Here is a 22,110-nt window from a genome sequence, read left to right as displayed (position 1 = left end):
TGAGCTGTATTTAGATATGTCTTATGAAGATAGACGCAACATGGACACTCGAGCAGATCAAGCGCTACGGAAAATGGCGAAAATGGTGACCATCTTAAATCAAAATTGCCATTATAAAATATTGGATCTCTATAGCGAAAGACGAATCACATAAACTAAACGCGAAAAGCCAAAGAAACAAAAAATATATTATTAACATACCTGAACAGAAGCTTGTATTCAGGTCATAGCACAGACTGATTTTTTGAAGTGAAACGGGGATGGTTTAAATAAATAAGTGAAAGTTCATTATTGTAAGAAAATGGTGATGTCTGGTCAATCGAGTTGGCTGGGAAAATTTCTGAGAGCTGAGAAAAATATTCTTTAGTAAAAAAAAAAAAAAAAAAAAAAAAAAAAAAAAAAAAAAAAAACTTTTTGTTAATTTTTATCATGTTTTTAGACATGATAAAAATTAACTCTACCCTCCTTTTCGTTTTGAATGATGTCAACATGTTTCTAAAAATAGATCTCTAAGAATGAATCATACTTTTCTTGGAAATCTATTTTTAGAAACATGTTGACGTCATTCAAAATGAAAAGGAGGGTAGAGTGAATTTTTATCATGTCTAGAAGACATGATAAAATATAATAATAATTTTTTTTTTTTTTTTTAGCTCTTGGGATTTTTTTCTAGCTGACTCTGATCATTCTTGTTCTTCCTTCTTGAGTGGGCAAGATGTCAATAAAAGCAGTTGTTGGTATATTTCTTCTTGGATTGAAGTTACGCCCGTCCATCACCTTGAACGTGTTTATGAATACGAGTGACTCATCGTTATCTATGAAAGTATTTCTCTGAAAGATTTTGGATTCATCTTGGGTAGGTCTTGTCATATTTCTTTTAATTAAATCATTACTTTTTCATAAAAATGCCTCCACCTAGCATCAGAGCAATAATATGTAGCATTATATTTCCGTAAAACATCCAGTTGCGTTGATTAAAATGTTCGGCTCCTGTTTTGGGTGTCGCATCACTGTAAATAGCTGTTGCCAGGTAGCCGAAATTGAGTAACGAGACAAATACAATTCCTAATAAGATAATTACCATGATAGCCTTGTATCCATCGTGATGTATTTTTGAATCTAGTCTTTATTCTCTTTTCGGTTACACGTAAAGTAATAAACCGACCATTAGTATATTGATTACATTGACAACCGTTGGAGCAATGAGCAACATTTTATTGTTGGCCCAGAAATCGCTCGCTGTCGTTCCTTTGGTCGTGACTTTATTCGGATCGGCAGCATCGTAAACGAAAGCCACACTGCCGTAGGAGAGACGATATACGATGAGGGCCATGATGACCAGTGTTGTCACCAGACATATTAAAATGGTTATGGCGAGAGTCGAACGAAGATTAAAACCAAACATTGTTTTATCCACTAATGATTCCTTTATTATGTGATTTCTTGATGGACTTGTCGATACCATTGAAGAAGATTGAAATGAAAAGGGATCGATTGTCCCGAATAATAGACGAGTAAATTTCGGTACATGAAACATTGGAATAGGTAAAGAAGAAAAAAACAGAGTAGATGAAATAATATCATGATGGAAACGATTCTTGATCGTTCATCAGCTTGGATTCCTTATCAGGAAGAATTTCTAAGAAGTCAATTGTTATTGACGTATCCCAAAAATATTATTTTTACAGCTCAACTCTTAGATGCGCATTTACGATATGTAACGGAACATGTTTATCCCAATTACCCCTCGGCAGAAAAATTCAACGTGGATTCTTTAAATGAGGTGGATTGGGCTCATTCCGTGATTCTGGTGAATCAAGACAGACAATTATTAATCGCTCCTGAACCGGTTAAACAGCTCGTCAACCTTGATCGGCGTTTACGGTACCATGAAGCGGCCGAAACTATATTCCATGGATTTAATTTCTTTCCTAAACTCTTCTATATATTTCAGTTTCGATGGATCGTGTTTCTGGTGTTGGTTGCGTGGTTTATCGAATGGAGAATAGACATTCAAAAAAAGAAATTCTTTTAAGAATATGGACCCAAATAAGAAGGTTTTTTCCTATGATGGAGTATAAGCTTGGATCCAGTCCACAGCACTGACTGACGATTTAAATAGTTAAGTGAAAGTTTATTCTGGTTAAAAAAGGGTAACTTCTTGTCCACATCAAACTGACTACGAAAAAAAAAAAAAAAAACTTTTTGTTAATTTGTATCATGTCTTTAGACATGATAAAAATTAACTTTACTACCCCTCACCCCTTATTTTGTTTTGAATCAGGTGTCAACATGTTTCTAAAATAAATTTCCAAGAACGATATGACTCATTCTTTTGTTTAGAAATCTAGTTTTAGAAAGGGTGAGACATCATTCACAACAAAAAGAAAAAAAGGGGGGGTAGAGTTAATTTTTATTATGTCTAAAGACATGATAAAAATTAACAAAAATTTTTTTTTTTTTTTTTTTTTTTTTTTTTTTTTTTTTTAACTCTTAGAAAAATTTTCCAACTGACATTGTCATGTTTTGTTACTAATGGACTTTCGTATTCCTAAGCTTTTTTTTTTCATTGGTTATTTTTCTCCTTTTCTAGGTGTTCCGATCATTTCAAAGTCAGGCGTAGATGCAGTTGCATGATTCGCTGCGATCGCCATTAATATACAAGTCACGTATTTACTGACGGCATACATTTGCTGCGTGAAACGATTATACAAAGGGTTGGGGACTTTGAGAGGTTCCTTCTTTGACAATTCGTCTTGAATCAAAAACGAAACGCAATGGAGTTCCGTGGATACGTTCGTATCGTCTGCTTGCAGAGTTTCTTGGAATACGGCAAAAGCCCGATTCAAATCATGATCGGTGACTAGTTTCGTTAAATATGGAGCGATATATTTATCGTGAATGACTTTCCCGATCACGCCATTCAACATGTCAAAGATGGAATTAAACGCCATCAATTTTTTTAACTGAATTTCCGAATGGACGCATGTTTTAGCGATACTGTACATTTTTAAAAATCCTTCGTAGCCTTCTGGAATTTCGGTCGTTGAATCTAGAACGTGTTTACTCATGGGCAGTTTTTCAATGACTTTCCGTAGATAAGAAACGAGATATTTTTCGCGAGCCGTTTCCAATTCTCGATTCATTTGCTGACCGGGATCTGTGTGTTTATTTTGAAGCTCTAATAATAGAGACACGTCCGACTGTTTAATTCGTTTATGGGTAGGTTCTTCTTCCTCCTTTTCCCCCTCTTCATGGTCCATTTCCTTTTCGGATTCTTCATGAGCGCGTTTCATTTTTATTTTGATTATATGTCTCCCTTTCTTTTATTTTGATTTTCTCTCTCTTTCTCTTTAAAAGAAATGACCTTTTTCCAACGCTTTTGTGGGTTCTCCTTTAATATCGGGAAAGACGGCTGGATCTAACGTCGCCGCATATGTTTCTACATAAGGAGCTCGAGCGAACGTGACATGCCACATGCCTTCCTCATTCGGTTTCATCTGAATACCGTTCGATCGAAGAAGGTTTGGGAGGGTTTTCAACAGTAAATGGAAAGGATTGAGAACGACATGGCCTTGATAAATTTCGGGAACACGTCGATCCTCCTCTGAAAAAAGACATACGGGATATCGATACAGGAGCGTGTAGGCGTTCGCGTGTTGACTTAATTTTCCATCCAGTTCTTGCTCGATCAACTGGCAACGCGTGAGCTGGTTTTGTCGAATAATGGTTTCGTAGCACGTTTTAACATGAAAAATAGGATCTTCGTGGCAGTGACGCGTATGCACCGTAAAGGGAAGGTACTTAAAAACATATTGCATGTAGTCAAAAGGCCACGTTTCTTCGATTTGTAGATGGTGTTTCTTGGATTGGACCACGTAATAATTGAAAGGATAGGATAATTGAGTCGGGTCTAAATTCTCAAATTCGATGAACGCGACCGGCGAATAATCAAACATGTAGAAATAGGCAAACAGTTTCACATGATGGATCGGGGAATCGGGTTCGCTTTTAAAAATATTCGCGCAAGCATTATAGCCCTTATCGTTATTTTTCAAATAATAGGGATGATCGAGTCGCACCCCGATATTCCCATACCTCGGATCGCACACACAACTTCCAAATTCTGCATGATAAAAAGTATGTTTTAAAGGCTGACCTGTAAAAGCATCGAAGGAACAGGGCTGCTGGAAGTAACCGGGTTTTTGGAAAGACGCGAGATACTTTTCGGAAAATACGGTCGGATCCCATACGTTGTTTTTTTCTTCTTCCTTCGAAAATGCTAATCGTTCGTGAGCGGTCATTTCTTCACACCCGAAACGTTGTAAAAGCGGCTTGTATCCAAAATCTCAAACACATTTACCTTCTTTCAAAGGATCTTTGTCTAAACTTTCTAATCGGCCGTGAGGTCCGCAAGCAATGTCTACGTCACAATTCCCCCCGCGTTCTTTTTGCGTGACGAGATGAGGGTATTTACAAAAACAGGTCGCGAATTTCAATCCTTTTTGATTCACCAGAACCCACTCTCCCGTAGCTGAAGAACAAGTGGTATGGGGAAGGAGTTTGGGAAGACATTCACCCCGAAAACATATTAAAAGACATGATAAAAATTAACAAAAAGTTTTTTTTTTATTTTTTATTTTTTTATTTTTTTTTTTTTTTTTAAAGTTTGAAAATTTTTCTGAGAGAAATATTTTTCCCAACGACTTATCTTTTTTACTCCTACCTACTTTCATTCCCCCCTCTCACTCTTTCTCTATATAAACGATTGCAGAAGGAATCGCGGCTCATTTTCTTGAGCAGATAGGTCGAAAACAGATGGCTACGGGAGACTTAATCATGACGTGTGAAGACTATGATGAACCCTGTTTGGACTTGCAACCTTCTTCGCCTTTATATGAATGTGTTTCTTCGGAGAATGAGTATATCACGTCGTGGTCTGATATATCGCCAACTCCTTCTCCTCCACCTGTCCGGCGTAGGATCAAAAAGAAGAAACCTAATCCAATTCGTGATACTCCTTCTCTGAATTTCAATCCGCCGTTATCACCCATTTCGCCTCCTTCCTCTCATTATTCAGAAATAATGGACCAATCCTCTCCACCACACATGCGTTCTACAATGGAAGAAGATCTTCCCTCCTCATCTCATTCTACTTCTTCTACTAAAAAAAAGAAATATCGAACTGAAATTCATCCGAGTGTCATAGGTGTGCTGGCCATCACGTCTGATGGATACACTCTGACAAACAGTGTCCGGTTTGCCTCTAGAGACATGAAAACGTATCGACCGCATACCAAATGGATTCAGCAATTGAATGAGGATCTGCGAAAACTTCATATTCAAAGACTGTATGTCGCGAATGAACATTGTCGAAAAAAAATTTATCAATTGCTCCGTGTTGAATCTGTATGGACAGTAAGCTATAAACCTTCTCGTCGTCCACAGCAATGTGAGTATTGTGGAACGAAATATTGTCATCGATTTATGGCTATGATCGCCCTGCAACAAATAGTGAAATATGGTGTCAATAAATATATTCATTGAAGAACCAAATGAAGTGTCTTTTTTATGGATGATGATTAGTATTTTGTCCAACTTCCTCTGTGTTCTATGACAGATGCAATTCGTCGAGGCATGGACGCGATTAAAGTTTCAAAATAAGTTTCTTCCAAACTATAAAAGGCATCGCGGACCAAGTCCCATAATTCCAATCGGTTTCGAGCTACCCGATTCGCTAATCGACGTTCTAATTCCGCCCAAACATTTTCGACGGGATTCAAATCAGCTCCTTTAGGAGGCCAGTCTTCAACCATAGGAATTTCATGTTCTCGAATCCATTGTGTGACGCGTAAACTCGTATGGATCGGAGAGAGATCGTGCATGAACAAGAGACGGTGTTCGGTGATCAAAGGGTTTAAAGAAACATCGGGAGTTTGACTATGATCGAGAAGCACCGGCTCTAAAATATTAGAGAGGTAATATTCGGCATTTAAATGCTGAATCCCGATTCGGCGGATTTGGTTGGGAAATTTTCCGCTCATGCACATCCAGACACTGAGATTAAAACGACCGGAACGTTGACGGCCTTCTAACGCAGAAGAAAAATAACGTTCGTCTTGATAACGCAGGACCTGTCGAGGCCGCCATACGCGAATAGGACCGTACCCGATCGAACTGAATACTTTCTCATTGGAAAATATAATCCGGGACCAATCGTCAACCGTCCATTCCGCACGCTGTGAAGCAAAGTCGTAGCGTCGTTGACGATGAATCTCCCGCAAATAATCTTTTCGGACGGGCATGCGCGACACTAATCCTTTTTCTTTTAATCGTCGACGAACCGTTTGAGCAGTGCAAGGCACTTGTAATCGACGACCAATATTCGTCGCGGGTAAAAAAGGATCACCCGTCGACATTTCAAAAATACGTTGATCCATTTCTTGGGTCGTGGCTCGAGGTCGGCCGGATTTGTGTTTGGTTTGATAGTTCTCCTCATTTTCCGAGGAGCGGGAGATCCAATATTGAACTGTGGAAGGAGCGACATTCAAGTGTCGAGCAATTTGACGAACCGTTTGCCCTCGTTCATAAATACGAACGACGAATTTCCCGTCTTATTTCAATAGGTGTATACGGCATGATAAGAATAAGAATAATACAAGTAGGATCTTGGTTACCATGTTCCTTGATTTCATTTCAACGTGTCACGGTCCCGATAAAATCGTAGCAGGTGTCAATGGTCAATTGCAGTGCACGGAATGTGATCAAATTCAAGATGCGTATGCTTTTATTTTACGAGCATCCTTTCCTGATGACAGTGATCCGTTCTTATCAGCTCGTCTAGCTCGAGAATATGCGAATTGGACGGGAGATTTGAACGTACCCTGCACATTTCCTCTCATAGGGATTCCTGGTATTTTACCGATCCGTAATGTTTCCGTCACGTTACGTATTTTATTAAACGGGATTCGATTATTACAATGCGTGAATGCCCCTTTTCGATCCCAGGCCAAACCTTTTGAATCGTATGAATCGCTCGAACGGTTCATGATCGAATACATGGACGAATACGCCCAGCATATTGAAAAAATCGCCAATGTAGAGAATCACTCCCAAGTCGATAAAGCGGCTCTGTACGCTCTTTTCACCAACATGAAATCGCTCATGGAAAATGTCCATCAAGACGAAGACCAACCTTTCAATTTCTTAAGTTATTATCACAAAGTCCTAGCTCCCTATGTAAAAATATGTGACGGCGACGATGCTTCGTTCCTTCTACCTTCTACTTCCAAGGATGTTGAAAAGGATCCCGCTTATCAATTATGTTTGGAAATGAAAGCCTCGAATCAAATTCGGGCTCGTTATTCTCCTTACACGACCCTATTTGATCTTGTGCACGTCATGATTTATTGCAATTTATGCCGGAACGAACTCAACGTGGTGGCGAATTTCGTGTTTGAGTTTGGAGTTCGCATTTGTCGTCGCCCCTCCTTCTTCAAAGAATCGTTCTTGACCCAGCAATTGCGAAAACTGGTCACTTCTCAAATTACGTACCATCGGAATACAGAATTCTACTATCTCCTTCGAGAGATTCAACAAGGCGGCACGTGCGCCTTATCACTAGAATTTATTGAAAAAATGAGTCGAATCGAAACCTTTTTAGCGAAAGTGTTCCTAGGAAAAGCGGATGATCAAATAAAGCAGTTTGCGTTCAAACAAAATTTCCCCTACGTCCTTTTTGTTCCGAAAGAAGACGAAGAGGGTATATGGAAAAAGAATTGAGAATGTTACTCAATGTAGCGACGAAGGAATCTCAAGTTCCCTCTCGTCAAGAAATATGTCAAGGAGGAGGAGGAAGAAGAAGAAACGAAGACGGCGAAGAGATGGATATGTCATAATCAAGTAAATCATTGGAAAAAATGGCAGACGCAGAGGAAGAAATCTGTGGAATTTGCCTGAAGGCCTTCAAAGAAACGAAACGCTATAAAGTCTACAATCTCGATTGTGAGCATTCCTTTCATATTAAATGTATAAAGAAATGGATTCGAGAGTATGGTAAAAAGAAATGCCCGACCTGTCGGACTCGTATCAGCCAGGATGATATGCTCTATTTTACCAGCGGAACATTGCAAATGGAACATTTAAGAATAGAATCGGATGAAGAGGAAGAGGAGGAAGAACCAGAGGTGGAAGAACCGCCAAGGCAACGACGAAGACGAAGACCCGAAGAAGAATTAGTCGATCTGGGAGGCCATGGTCTCATTTTTTCAGGGCCTAGTACCAGTCAGACGAGACCCAGAAGACAGAGAAGAGAAGATTTAGTGGGAGATTATGCTTATATGGATACACCTAGACAAAGTTCACCTACCTCAGATGATGAAGAACGGGAAGTCAATCCTTATTTTGGTCGACCGAATGCATTTTGGAGAGAAATGAGACGACAAAGACGAAGTAGAAGGAATTAGATGATTCTTAAAATAAAAATAAATACAGTACGCAAAAATGGAAAAGTAAGACTCACGACTGGTGTATAATATTTTGTTATCAACAGATCCATCTCCTATACATCGTTATATCAACAGATCTATTTCCAAATGGAAAAGTAAAACCGACCGACTGTTGAAAAATATTTCTCAAAAAAAATTTGATAGTAGAAAAAAAAAAAAAAAAAAAAAAAAAAAAAAAAAAAAAAACTTTTTGTTAATTTTTATCATGTCTTTTAGACATGATAAAAATTAACTGTACCTTCTTTTTTATTTTGAATGATGTCACCTTTTCTAAAAATAGATTTCTAAGAATGAATCATGCTTTTCTTGGAAATTTATACTTAGAAACATGTCTAGACAACATGTTGACATCATTCCAAACAAAAAAGAGGGTAGAGTTAATTTTTATCATGTCTAAGACATGATAAAAATTAACAAAAAGTTTTTTTTTTTTTTTTTTTTTTTTTTTTTTTTTTTTTTTTAATACCACATTAGATTTTTTTGAGAAATATTTTCCACCAGTCGGTCGGTTTTACTTTCTTTTTTTGGAGATGTTGATAACGATATATAAGTCGATATATAAGTTTCACTCACTGGGTTCTGATTCATTCGTTTTCGCCTTTGCTTTCACGAGATATCGAGACCGCTTCAGCATTTCGAAGGAAGCTCCTTTGATGTTATACTGTTTCTTCAATCGTCGCTTTAGATTAAATAAATACTGGTAATGATTTTTTCCAAATAGTTTGGATGGAGGAGCATTGAAAAGAAACTGGAATAACTTTATCTGATTTGGATCCTTATAGACTTCTAAAGATTTAGACGCAAACGCTTTTCGTTTCTCTGGATCATCGTTTAGATAGCCCAAGATGTGAATCATCCTCAATTCCGTTTCTAAAAGTAATAAGACTATCAGCGACAGTTCATCTGTTTCATAATTGGAGAGACAGTGATTACGGATTTGATTCATCTGCTCTGCTGTAAAAAGTTGGTGTTTTCGACGACGAGGTTTCTTGAACACCATCTCATCTGCAGAAGGTAAGAACCATTTTCGTCGAATAGCATTTAAAGCATTTGAAATATATTTCGCGGAACGTTGTTTTTGATCGATAAGATATTGGTGATATTCTTGAAGTGTTTCGGTATGATTTAGATCTTTATGCATTTGTAAACACCAAGTTTCATATTGATTTTCATAAATAGAGTAGACTAATTTACTAGTTTTTGAGGGAGACATGATGCTTCTTTTATTTTTGGTATAATGAAGAACTCTTACTTATTTATAATTTTTTAATAGGTTTTTGAATCAAAAAAATATTTATAATAAGAAGAAGAAACAGTAGAAACAAAATATCCGAATGTTGTCCAATTTGCTTAGACGAACTCATTGCCGAAGATGTAGAAACCATTTCTACTTTAACGTGTCAACATCAGTTCCACACGAAATGTATTGACATTTGGAGAGAAAAAGCATTGACGTGTCCTGTCTGCCGAGAACCGTTTGAAGATGCCCTGCAGAAATTAATTTCTATGTTTCTCCCTTTGCGACGTTCTTTTTTATATGATGTAATTTACGATTATGAAAACCGCATCAGGTTTTCAGACGATGAGGCTGATTTAGATGATTTACTCATGTATGAATTATTGGGACCTTGGGAAACTTCTGATGAGGAAGAGGAGGAGGAAACAGAATCAATCGAACCTGAGGAAGAAAACCAGAGTGAGGAAACTAATTGAGACTGGAAAAAGGAATCGAGACCATAGATGGGTTTGAGTAAATTAGCCGATGACGGATGTAGGGATTGGACTCGAACCGATGGAATGGATTGGGACTGATATTCATCCCATTTCTTTAATCCCATTCGAAGATTTAAAGCCAATGACTTTTTCATATATTCGGAAAGAAGGAATCGCCAGGTTTTGGGACGATACTTTCCAATAATCTCGAGAGCGTTTAACATGCTGAGATAGCATTCTTGAGCTGTCCGATACAGTTTCAAATGAAAGACAACATCCATTTCATTCTCGACTTGCTTCCACCATCTCCCAGTTTGATATTTCCTTGGGTACAGCACTTCATTGTGTGGATATATTTCAGCCTCATCTTCGATCCACGGTTTCATGGTACTGGAAGGAAGGTAGTAGGGATCGCCTAAATGATAATTCAGTAACTGACAATTAGATAAATTGAGATGAAGATGGCTCGTGAAAACAATGAGACGATCGGCATAGGCTGGTTTGACCACCGAGTCTCCAAAATTCGGTTCGATCCAGATGAGAAGATCGCAATGCGTGCCGTCGCATTCGTAAGACGGATCTAACCCGCTGACGAACCAATCGTTGGAATCGTCGAGAAGAATATGGACCGTTTTATGATGTCGAACAAAAAGGGTTTCCAAATGATAGGATAAGAGGGAAGGATGCCTTCCTAAATTACCTAATACAACGGTCACGGGTGCGTCTTGACATTTCTTGAAAAGATCTTGAATGGAACCCATGGTGGTTGTTCCGCATACTTGATTCCCGAGACGAGTCAGAAAAGATCCCATGCTTCTTATTCTTTATTTTTTTAACGCAGCTCGCATATATTCTTGATCTCTCTGGAATTCCGATTCAGGATAAGGTGGCTTTTGAAGACTGGCATTCACTTCATTATGAAATTGAAACCAGACGTGGGCAAAGTGTTCGCCTAAAAACCGTTCTTTATACGTTTTGAGTTTGGATAAGTAATGATACACACAAATCCCGCATCGGAGAGTTCGATATAAAGATTCTGTCACAAAGTCTCTCCAAAGAGTTTTCGCGAGACGAATATCCTCGTCCTGCTCGTCCTGAACTGAAAACGCTTCGGCCATCCAATGTAAAAGCCGCCAGTAATAAGGACCAAAGACCAACGTGTTGTGGTAATTGATGTGATGAAAATAATCTTCGGCTGAAAAAGGTTGTGGGGATACGGAAATGCCGATCCGGGTCATCAAGTCTCGAATCGCCTGACTTTTCCCCTGGAGTAATTCAATCACCGCTTCGTCTAAAAAGAAAAAGTATTCGCTTTTCCATCGAATACGGTACAGGAGCGTTAAGACGCAGTACGTAGTCAATTTAAAGAGTTGAATCCAACTGTATTCGCCTACCCAAGCTCCAGGTCGTAGAAACGTCCGTCCCCATTTATCTTGGTTCATTAAATTGGCCATGAATAATAAATAGGTGACGACGATTTCATCTAATCGTTGTTGGGGCTCTTCTTCTCGGAAAGCGGTCGTAAAGTGGGTGACATCAATACCCGGAGGAGGAGGTGGAGAAGAAGGGGTTTTGAAGTGTAAAAGTTCATGAATTTTATGAGCCACGAACGGTGAAACACGAGCCTGGCTTTCTTGGAGTTCGTTCGAAACGATCGGTTCATCTTCTAAATAAGTTCGTTTTAAACGTTTAAAGGTTTGAGCATCCATTCTCTTTACTTAAACCACCATTGACGAAAACGGCAATACCAATCTCCCACGTCTTTGTTTTGCACCAAACTGCCGAGCAATTCCCCGAAGGTTGTAAAAATCGTCAGCTTGCGAATGTATCCAAAAGCCAGAAAGAGAAAAATGAGTCCGTTGATGAGGAGGAAAAGGAGAAAGAACCAGCTTTGTGTTAAAATGAGACAAAACAGGATCACGAAGGACGTATACGCTCCAGCGACTAAAAGCGTTCCTAATGTTAAGGAATCCATTTGTTTTTTTTCTTCTTCTTCTCTATTCTTGACCTAATGTCTCGTAATAAAGGGTCCGATACGTAATATTCTGGTAAGCATTATAAACGGGATGGTGGATAAAGAGAAATAATAAAATCCATAAGAGGATCGATACCATATTTTTGTTTTCTTTGTTCTGAGTCAGAAGAGAAGAGATAATAATAAAGTAACTCATATTAATTTTAAAAAAATGGTTCGAAGGGATAAATCCAAATCTGATAAAGCGGAACGAAAATTGCTTCGAATGGAAGCAGCTCCTCCTAATCATGTAGGAGACCCAGTCGTTGACAACCCCCTTAACAATCACCCTCCAAGCAATCCATCTAACCATCCTCCTCCAATCCATGACAATCCTCCTAATAATGATAATGTAGGCAATATTCCCATGGACGTGGATGAGGAAATAATTCGTCGGCATAGGCGAGATCTCCTGAATTACGAAGAATACTACCCCGATCGAATGAAATCAGATAAGCGCTATGCCAAATTGGCTGACGGAAATGAGATTTATGCTAAGAATCGACAAGGAGATGAATTTTATAAGCTGGATCCCGATGGAAATATTGTGTTTGCAAAACAAATCTCTCCCATCACCGGTAAAATAACCCCTGTCTATGCCGTCGATCATCTAAACCGTTCTATTTTACCCGTCGACGCCCAAAACCGTCCCGTGTATGGATTTGATAGTGATGGGGAACCCATGTTTCCCATAGAAAACGGAAAAATGGTGTATCTGTTCTACGGAGGAAAAGAATGGTATCCGGAAAATCCTCAGACCAAAGAACAAATCTATGCTTTAGACGAGCACCATCGACCTTATTTTGCTAAAGACGAGCATCAAAAGCCTTACTATGCTCGAAAACTCGATATCAATCAATTCCCCATCGAATATGCCCCTCTCGATTCCAACGGTCAACGGATCTATATTCCCTTAGAGAACAATAAATTCCAATACCCGTTTAATCTCGTCACAAAACGACCGCTGTTTGAACTCTCTCCGGATCAGGACGAAATGTATTTCCGAAACAATACGCTAGGCGAATATTATCCCGTCAACGAATTCAACGATGAAATTTACGCTCGAGATCGTTTGCACAATGAAATGCCGGCTAGGAACATCGATGGAACCCCTTATTACGCTAAGAGAGCGAGTGGGGACGAATACTATCCCAAGCAACTCAACGGTCTCGAAACGTATATTCGAATTGGAAATAGGGACGAACCGGCCTTAGATGCTTTAGGAGGAGGCATTTATGCGAAAGATGAAAACTTGGACGAATATTATCCGAGAATTTTCCACGACGACAATGACGAATAAAGCAAAACGATTACCAAAGGATCTTCGATTGCAAAAGATGAGTATTATGAAGTCGACAATCTTGGAAATCAACGATATAGAAAGGATCAAAGGGAATTTGAAACATATATTACCACTGACGATCCCAGTCTACTGTATGCCCTAGACAAATATAAAGTTCCCCATTATGCTAAAAAACCCGAGTATATCGGTGGAGAAAAAAAATTTGAGGAGTTTTATGGAAAAATCAATAACTTGCCCGTCTTTCTAAAGTACCAGGGTCGAGACATTTATGCCAAAGAGCATTCCGGGGCCGAAATGTATCCCAAAGATTTGTTTGGGAACGAACGACATGATTGCTCGAGATGCCGACGGGCGGTATTATTATGCTAAAGATGAGACAGGAAATGAAAAATATCCCTTGTTCGCCGACGATACGGAACACAAGCCCGAATACATGTCTTACGCCCTCGATAAAAACGGTATTCCGTTCTATCCTATCAATTCTCAGGGTAAACCCATCTATCCTAAAAATGCTACAGGCGATGAATTTTATCAAATCCTTCACCCTTTCACTCAGCAAGTCATCTTTGGAAGAGATACCGATCAGAACCAAGTGTATGCGCGGAAAGCGGATGGAGGCGAAATTTACCCGGACAGCGGTCAATTCGCCATGACGAGGCTGAAAGAATTCTTTTATGCTCATGATAAGAACGGGGTCATTATTTACCCGGTCGATCAACACGGCAACGAACGATATTTAGTGACGGACAAAGGATCGTACGATCAATTGATGAAAGATCCGGCCGTGAAACGATACGCCAAAGATGCAGACAATAATGAAATCTATCCGGAAATCATTCATGCCGATAAGCGCATTACCCAAAAACCTTTAGGAAACCGGTACGCTCAAAATAAATTGGGTGAATATTACTACCCGGTCGATCGATACAATAACGAGTACATTGTCCAGTTCAAGAAAGTGAGTGAGGAACAAATCTTTGCGAGTGGATACCCCATCACGTGTGATCAAATCATCATTGTTCCCAATTTAAATGACAAGCCCTGGATGCCTGCGTTTATACGAGACCCTAGAATTGAACCTGAAAATTTTATAGGCTACTTGTACCGATCGCATTCGAAACCGATGGATTATTTGACCAATTTGAGATCTAAACGCGCTTCTCGACACGGATTCCAACCCTATAAAGTTATATATAATAACTCGGAGGGTAAAGTGGTCGAGAAAGTGGAAAGCGGTCTTCCAGGACAGGAAGATCCAGTGGAAGAGGAAGAGAAAAAGAAGAAAAGAAAAAAGAAAATATATGCCAACCCGATACAGTCTGACGAAAATAATCATCAATCCACCACCAACTGGACAAAAATCATTCTTTCTATGATAGGTATCTTGGCCATACTTGCGTTCCTAATCTGCATTAATATACTGTTTAAAAACTAAAGTCGTGAGAGAAAGAAAAATATCTGAAACAATCCATTCTTTAAAAGATTGGGATGTCTTGTCAATCCAGTCGGTTGGAAAAAAATTTTCAAAGCTGGGAAAAAAAAAAAAAAAAAAAAAAAAAAAAAACTTTTTGTTAATTTTTATCATGTCTTCTAGACATGATAAAAATTAACTATCTACTCTTTTTGTCTAGGAATGATGTCTCACCTTTCGAAAATTAGACCATGACTCACCCTTTTTAAAATAATATTCCAAGAAATAAATGAGTCATGGTGTATTTTTAGAAACATGGTGAGACATCATTGAAAACAAAAGGGGATAGTTAATTTTTATCATGTCTAGAAGACATAATAAAAATTAACAAAAAGTTTTTTTTTTTTTTTTTTTTTTTAATAGCTCTGAGAAATTTTTTCCAGCCGACTGGATTCACAAGTCATCACCATTTTTTTTAGGAATGAACTCTTCCTTATCTATTTAAGCATTTCGAGTTTCGCTTCAAATGTGTACGTGCTGTTGAAGAGGGACCCACCTAGATCCTAGTTGACTCATTCATGGGGAAGGAAAAAAAAAGTATTCTATAACGTGTTGGATTATGTTGGAGGTAAGTCTCTTTCTTTTTCATTTTTTTCTAAAGATTTATGAATGACAAACGGAAAGGTTTCTTTCTTGTACTCTTGAAGGCGATGAAAATAAAACAAAGCTTCTTGGAAAGCACAATATTTGGTCCGACCTATATGTTTCGGACAAAACGATGAATATTCATAGTTCATTGGTATGAAACCAATTCATTGGTATGGTATGGCGCGGTATGAAACGCCTCATTGTTCTTGGAGACGAAATTGAAATAAATAGGACGGGCCAGTATCTGGTACAAAACATTAATTTTCCAATAATGAGGGCAGTAAATGTTTTTATATCCGCCGTTAGAGCTACGAGAAACGGTTTTAATTGATCGTACGGCAAATGACCCTCATTCCATGAAAAGCCATGCGTTATATCCGCTAACGGTAAATGAACACTCGATACACTTTGTTTGGCGGAATAGGATAATTCAGACCACGGTATGGGTGGTTCCACGTAGATAATGCCTTGGGAACGATCATGGGTGATATAAGCCACTTCTTTAATAATATATTCGGAAAAGTCATCATTATAAGAAAGATTGAGTTCTTTGGCGAGAGGATCACCATTCAATTCGAAACCTTCGAAATTGAGAACGATATAGGATTCCATGTTTTATTTTTATCGGTCATCTTGTTTCAGGAGAACATTGAATCTAAAATCCTCTACGGTTATCACATGAAAATCTCTCAATTTGCCTTTTAGATAGGTGGCTCCAACTAAGTGGATGGATTGAGTTCCATATTTTTTCTTTAATTGTTGGAAACAAATCCGCTCTGATACTTGTACTGCAATAGGTCCTAGACGTATCTTATCCTTGCGAGTGAACAGAGTTATATATTCTATACCCACTCGATGTTGACGAAACTTTTGTAGAAATTGTATTAAGGACCAAGATTGAAGACCCAAGGTCGATTTTAAATCTCTTTCCAAATTAAACGTGGCAGTATGGGAAATAAGAACAATATATCGAAAGGAGGGACCTATTTGTCGATTGAACCGTTCGGTGATTCGCCATGGAAGAAAGGTTGAATGATTCATTTTTTTTTTCAATTTAATTTAATTTTTTTTTCTTCTTCTTCTTCGGTTCGAAGGATTAAACAAGCATGGCAGAGTATTACGATATTTCTGTTTTGAAAACTATTCAATTACCGATTGATCGACTTATCCGATTCGTGATTGGGAAAAATCCTCAACTTGAAAACTATCAAGCGACGTACCGGTTTCTGAATTTATTTTTTGAGATTACGCCTCGACTCGTTCGAGATTTTCAATCACAGGCCGTTGCTCATATCCGTCACGTGTTAGATAATATGTCGCAATGTGGACACCTATATCTTTTAATCGATCAGCAGCCCCTGTTTAATGCCCTGGAATGGAATGATGAAGAATTTATTTTATCGAATGAAGAAGTCTTAGACCCTATTCGCAAAATGGCCAGTCAGTTTTTTCCTAAAGATTCTGCTCATTACCATATCACTTGCATCTATCTCTTATATTTTTACGCACTACTCGCGAATCCGAAATATACTTGGATCACAATGGATTATTTAATGCACGGCAATAAATATCATCAATATTTATTAGCTAAACATGCTCACGAAGAAAAGTAAAAATAAAATCATTAGACGAGAAATTTATTTTTGAAAAGATAAAGCAATATAATGGAATTTTATCCGAATCGATATGGTAGCGAATATTACAAATATCGAAAAAAAGATCCAGTCTTTGTGAAAAGTGAATATGGTCATGAAAGGTATGCCATTCACTCCCAAAAGGGGGAAATCTATCCCGACAAAGGTGATCCTTTCGCTAAAACACGAGACGGCCTTCCATATTATGCCAAAGATCGGAAAGGAAATGAAAAATATCCTCTACAACGTAAAAAATCCCTCGTTATTCAAATTCAAAACGAATTCGTTCTGGCCAAATACGCGGACGGAAAAGAACGATACCCGGTGGATTCCCGAGGGAACGAATATTATTTAGTGAAAAATGAAGAACCTTACGTCCTGAAAGATGCCCAAGGTGAAATCTACTTTGCTAAAACATGTAGTGGAAAAGTCCTCATTCCCTGGAATTATTTTGAACAGTACAAGTGTCTTCTCTCAGAACATTATAAACGCACGTGCGATGCTGCAGGAAACTGCGTTTATCAATCCACGGTACCCGTTGAAGAAATTCTTAAAAAGTTGTTTCCATGCCTCTGTTTGTGCTTAGCTGAAATACCTACAATGGCTTTTATTCTAGCAGCTACGTTAATGTCAATACCAGGACTGTAAGAACAACGTTCTTATATATAGTCAGTGAGAAGAGAAAGAATGACTCGAAGCTGGCTGAGAAAAAATTCTATAAAAAAAAAAAAAAAAAAAAAAAAAAAAATACCCCCTTTTAGTCTGAAAATTGATGTCTTCAATTTTTCGAAAATTGAAGACATCAATTTCGGAAGAAAAAGGGGAATTTTTTCTCAGCTGTTAGAAATTTTTCCAACCCGACTCGATCGACCGGACATCACCCTTTTTTAAGAATGGACTCTCACTTATATATTTCAGCATTGCGAGTTTCACTTTACATGATTCTGTGTTTTTGAAGAAGAAACATCTTGAAATCTGGCTTTCTTCAGTCAACTTTTGTTTTTTCCAAGTCATTACACAATGAAATGTTAGGAACCTACCTCATGCATATGTAAAAAGGTTAGTAATTCTTGTCTTTTTTCAGATTTTCGATGATAACATTATCGTAATAAATAACTTGTCTTTTATGCTGAGGCAGATCAATGGGTTCATCGTCCACTTTTAAATGTTTCGTGGTTGAGTGTTCTCCCTCTTCGTCGTCATGCTTTCGTTTGAGAGACGAATTCAATTCGGCATTTTCAAACTGAAGGGGTTCTACTATATCCAAAGAAGAGGAAATATTATTTTCGGCTGAAAAGGAACTGAAATCCATTTCGGTCCGTTTCAAATGTCCAAATTCATCATTGAAACGCATAATGAGTTCCGTTTCGTGGATGGAGGTGTCGCGCATCGTTTTCAAAAATTGTCGAATGGCCGATTTCAGTTCGTTAAAGGTCGTAACAGAACCGGGAATGATTTGTACATCGGCATACTGTTTGAATTGTGTAAAAATATCGGTCGAAGATAAAAATTCTTTTTTGAATTCTACTAATATTTCAGGTTCGGAACGGTAACGGATCATGCCGTCCTCCATGTTAATATTGTGGGCCAGATGCAGATAAATCATTAAAAAGAAACCTTTATAGGAATCTTTGACGATAGAATCTTTGGTTTCGAGTAAATATTGATCCTGCATCATTTGTTCTGAGGTGAGGGATGGAGCATTTTTCGTAAACACGGCGTCAAAAGGAATTGCTACCACGCGATCATTAAACGCCTCTGTGGCCGTACACACTGAGAACGTATTGGTAGAAGCCATGAGTTTGGCACTGGGAATTGCTCCTACATTTTGCTCGTACAAATTCCGAAAACTGGTGGTCGAATTACCCGTGATCTCTTTCACGAGGTTTTCGTTTAATTTTCCCGACATTTCTTCAACAGTCACTACCCGACAACAAAATAACGAAGAGGCCAGTTCGGGTTGGGCTGATAGTCCTTGACCACTCGTCGTTTGTAAATTGACGGCTCGAATACCATGACTATAGCCTCCAAAGACCTTCGAGATCATTTGAAAGAATTTACTTTTTCCATTGCGCGTGTTGCCTTTCAAAATAAAAAATTTGCGACCGTAATTGGTCGCAATGAGAAGACTGGCCAGGACATCTAAAAGGTACATGAACAGATCGTATTCGAAACACGTATATTTACACATGTGCACATAAAAATGAAGCATGCTTTGAATGAGCGGGTTGGTTTCTAGTTTGTCATGAAACTCGCGCACTTTTTCCCGCAGCGTATCCAGTAAATCGTCCGTGAGGTCGAGAAAACAGCTTTTCAGGTATTGTAGAAAAAATTTCCGGTCGGTTAATAAACGATAGATGGCTATCAAATCCGGATCGTGACGAAATTGTATCAACTCGTGTCGACTAAAATTGATGCCCAGAAGTCGATCCGATAGGTAAAATTCCGGAACCGTCCCTCTTACATGACCCGTCAAGAGATTCAGAACCCCATCGTGGGTTCGAATATGCCATTTATGTCGATCCATTTGAATGATTTTACGATCAATGTTGGTTCGACTTAGAATGGACGAGACCACATAATTAATGTTGACCTGTTTCATAATGTCTGTGAAAGGACACATGTTTTTAGTTTTATCGGCAAACTGATTCCAAGCATAGGCCTGAATGGAGGACCAGATGGCATTCATCAGGTTTAGAATTTCTATCTGGTGGGGCACTTCTTGCCAGTACTCGTGGATATTATTCCACATATAGCGTTGAGGTTTCTTACAGGAATTGTGCATGGTAATGACGAGAATCGGAAAATATCGCTCTTGAATTCGATGAATTTGTTCCACGAGCTGATCTCCAGACACCGAATATAAAATAACGCCTTTCATGGTTTTGATAATAGCTTCCAGTTTATCTTTAAATTTGTAAATTTTAGGATTGAGATTCGAACCACAAAAGAGGATCGTGTCGAGAGTAAAATCTTGGGAAATGATATCTATAATTTTACTGTTGATTTTTTCCACAGAATCTATGAGTTCGTGAGATTCTAATATCGTACGCAAATGGGATGCGAATGTATGGGAGGACATTCGTAAATGTTGACACAAGGCAAAAAAGACAGGTAAAAAATAGTAACCTTGATTGTACTGCATAATCGTACGAAGGGGATTGGGATCGGAATGCAAACTAGGATTGTCTAACTTGAGAGCTTGATTCACCGTCTGGAATACATCGTTTTCGATGACGATAGAATTTTGACTTTCCCGGTACCATCGTTTTAGAGCCCGGTTATTTGATTCAAAGTCTGAAATCACAAACCCGTTAAACTTGATAAAGTAAAACGTTTTTAACCAATGATGACCTTCGGTTCCAAAATCCTTCCCTTTGTAAATATACATCGGGGTTTTTAGTTTATACACAAACGTAGCCACTTTTTCATCGTCGGGTCCAGCTTCCTCATCTTTGCTAATAAGCGTGGGATACGATACTCGATACAAAGGATCGTACAGTGTCACCACAGGCATCATATATTCATAAAGTTGTTTTTGAATATCCATTGGCTGGAGGTGGAGCAGTTTACGAAAAAAGGAATTGGTATTATCCTTGCGACGTTTAAATTTTGATTGAATGCCTAACAATCGCATGCTGAAAGCATTGGGATTGGTCAAATCTAAACGCCAGGTGGTTTGTTCGTCTACATAAATAATCAGCATGGGTTCGTATTTATTCGTATAGGGCTTGGAGGAATTCACAAGCGTCGCATTCGCTAAAACGTCCAACTGGAAAATAAATTCAGATGTTTCGTGATAGAACCGGGGTTGAAGTTGGCTGCAGAATTGAATATAATCATCATGAGCGATCGAAATTTCCGGCAAATGGACATGAATACCACCTCCTGGGCGAATAGCCACAATAAAAGTAAAATGCTTAAGGGATAAAAAGTAAAATTTTAAGGTTGAGAGAATAACAGAATCTACATAATCGTAGAGCATAGATGAAGGAAGGGATGCATCGCATTCGGTTTTAATATCAATATCTAGGATAAGGGAATGATGGGTCGTCGAGCAAAGATCCATCGTTAAAAAAAGATTTTCGGCAGACGTTCGAGTATAAAATCGAGAAAATTGTGCGTAGTCTTTTCGGTTACAGTAAAAGATTCCTCCCGACATCTGGTAGAAAATGTAAGCATCGTTGGGCGCATCTCCAACCGAATTAATCCTTGTTAAATAATGGAGGCTCTGCGACATGATTATATATCTTTAACTTGATTAATATTTCTTAAAAAAATACAAGCAATGCTTTGTAAGTAAATATCCTATAAAATCTCCACGTGCTCCTCTAAAGAATAAATAAACTGAGCACTTTTACCTTCATAAAGTCTGTTCCTATATACTGTTGAATTCAAGGCACAGAATGATTTAAAGTGAAATTCGTTTCGCACGTCTTAAATAGATAAACCATAGTTCTTTCTAGCCAGAACTCAGAAAAAAATTCTAAAGTAGATATTAAAAAAAAAAAAAAAAAAAAAAAAAAAAAAAAAAAAAAAAACTTTTGGTTAATTTTTATCATGTCTTAAAGACATGATAAAAATTAACTACCTTCCCCTTTTGTCTGGGAATGTTGTCTCACACTTTCGGAAAATAGAACATGACTCATCCTTTCTAAAAATAGAACTCCAATAAAAGAATGGGTCAAGGTATATTTTTTAGAGAGTGAGACATCCTTCCCTGACAAAAAGAGGGGACAGTTAATTTTTATCATGTCTAAAAGACATAATAAAAATTAACAAAAAGTTTTTTTTTTTTTTTTTTTTTTTTTTTTTTAATATACATTTCAGATTATCTGAGAAATTTTTCCCAGCCAGCTTTTACTTTTCTAGACATAAAC

Source organism: Stegodyphus dumicola, chromosome 2, assembly GCF_044657685.1.
Source record: "Stegodyphus dumicola isolate Sdum_Otavi_A_Nest chromosome 2, ASM4465768v1".
Taxonomy (NCBI): domain Eukaryota; kingdom Metazoa; phylum Arthropoda; class Arachnida; order Araneae; family Eresidae; genus Stegodyphus; species Stegodyphus dumicola.
This window is presented reverse-complemented; position numbering follows the sequence as displayed.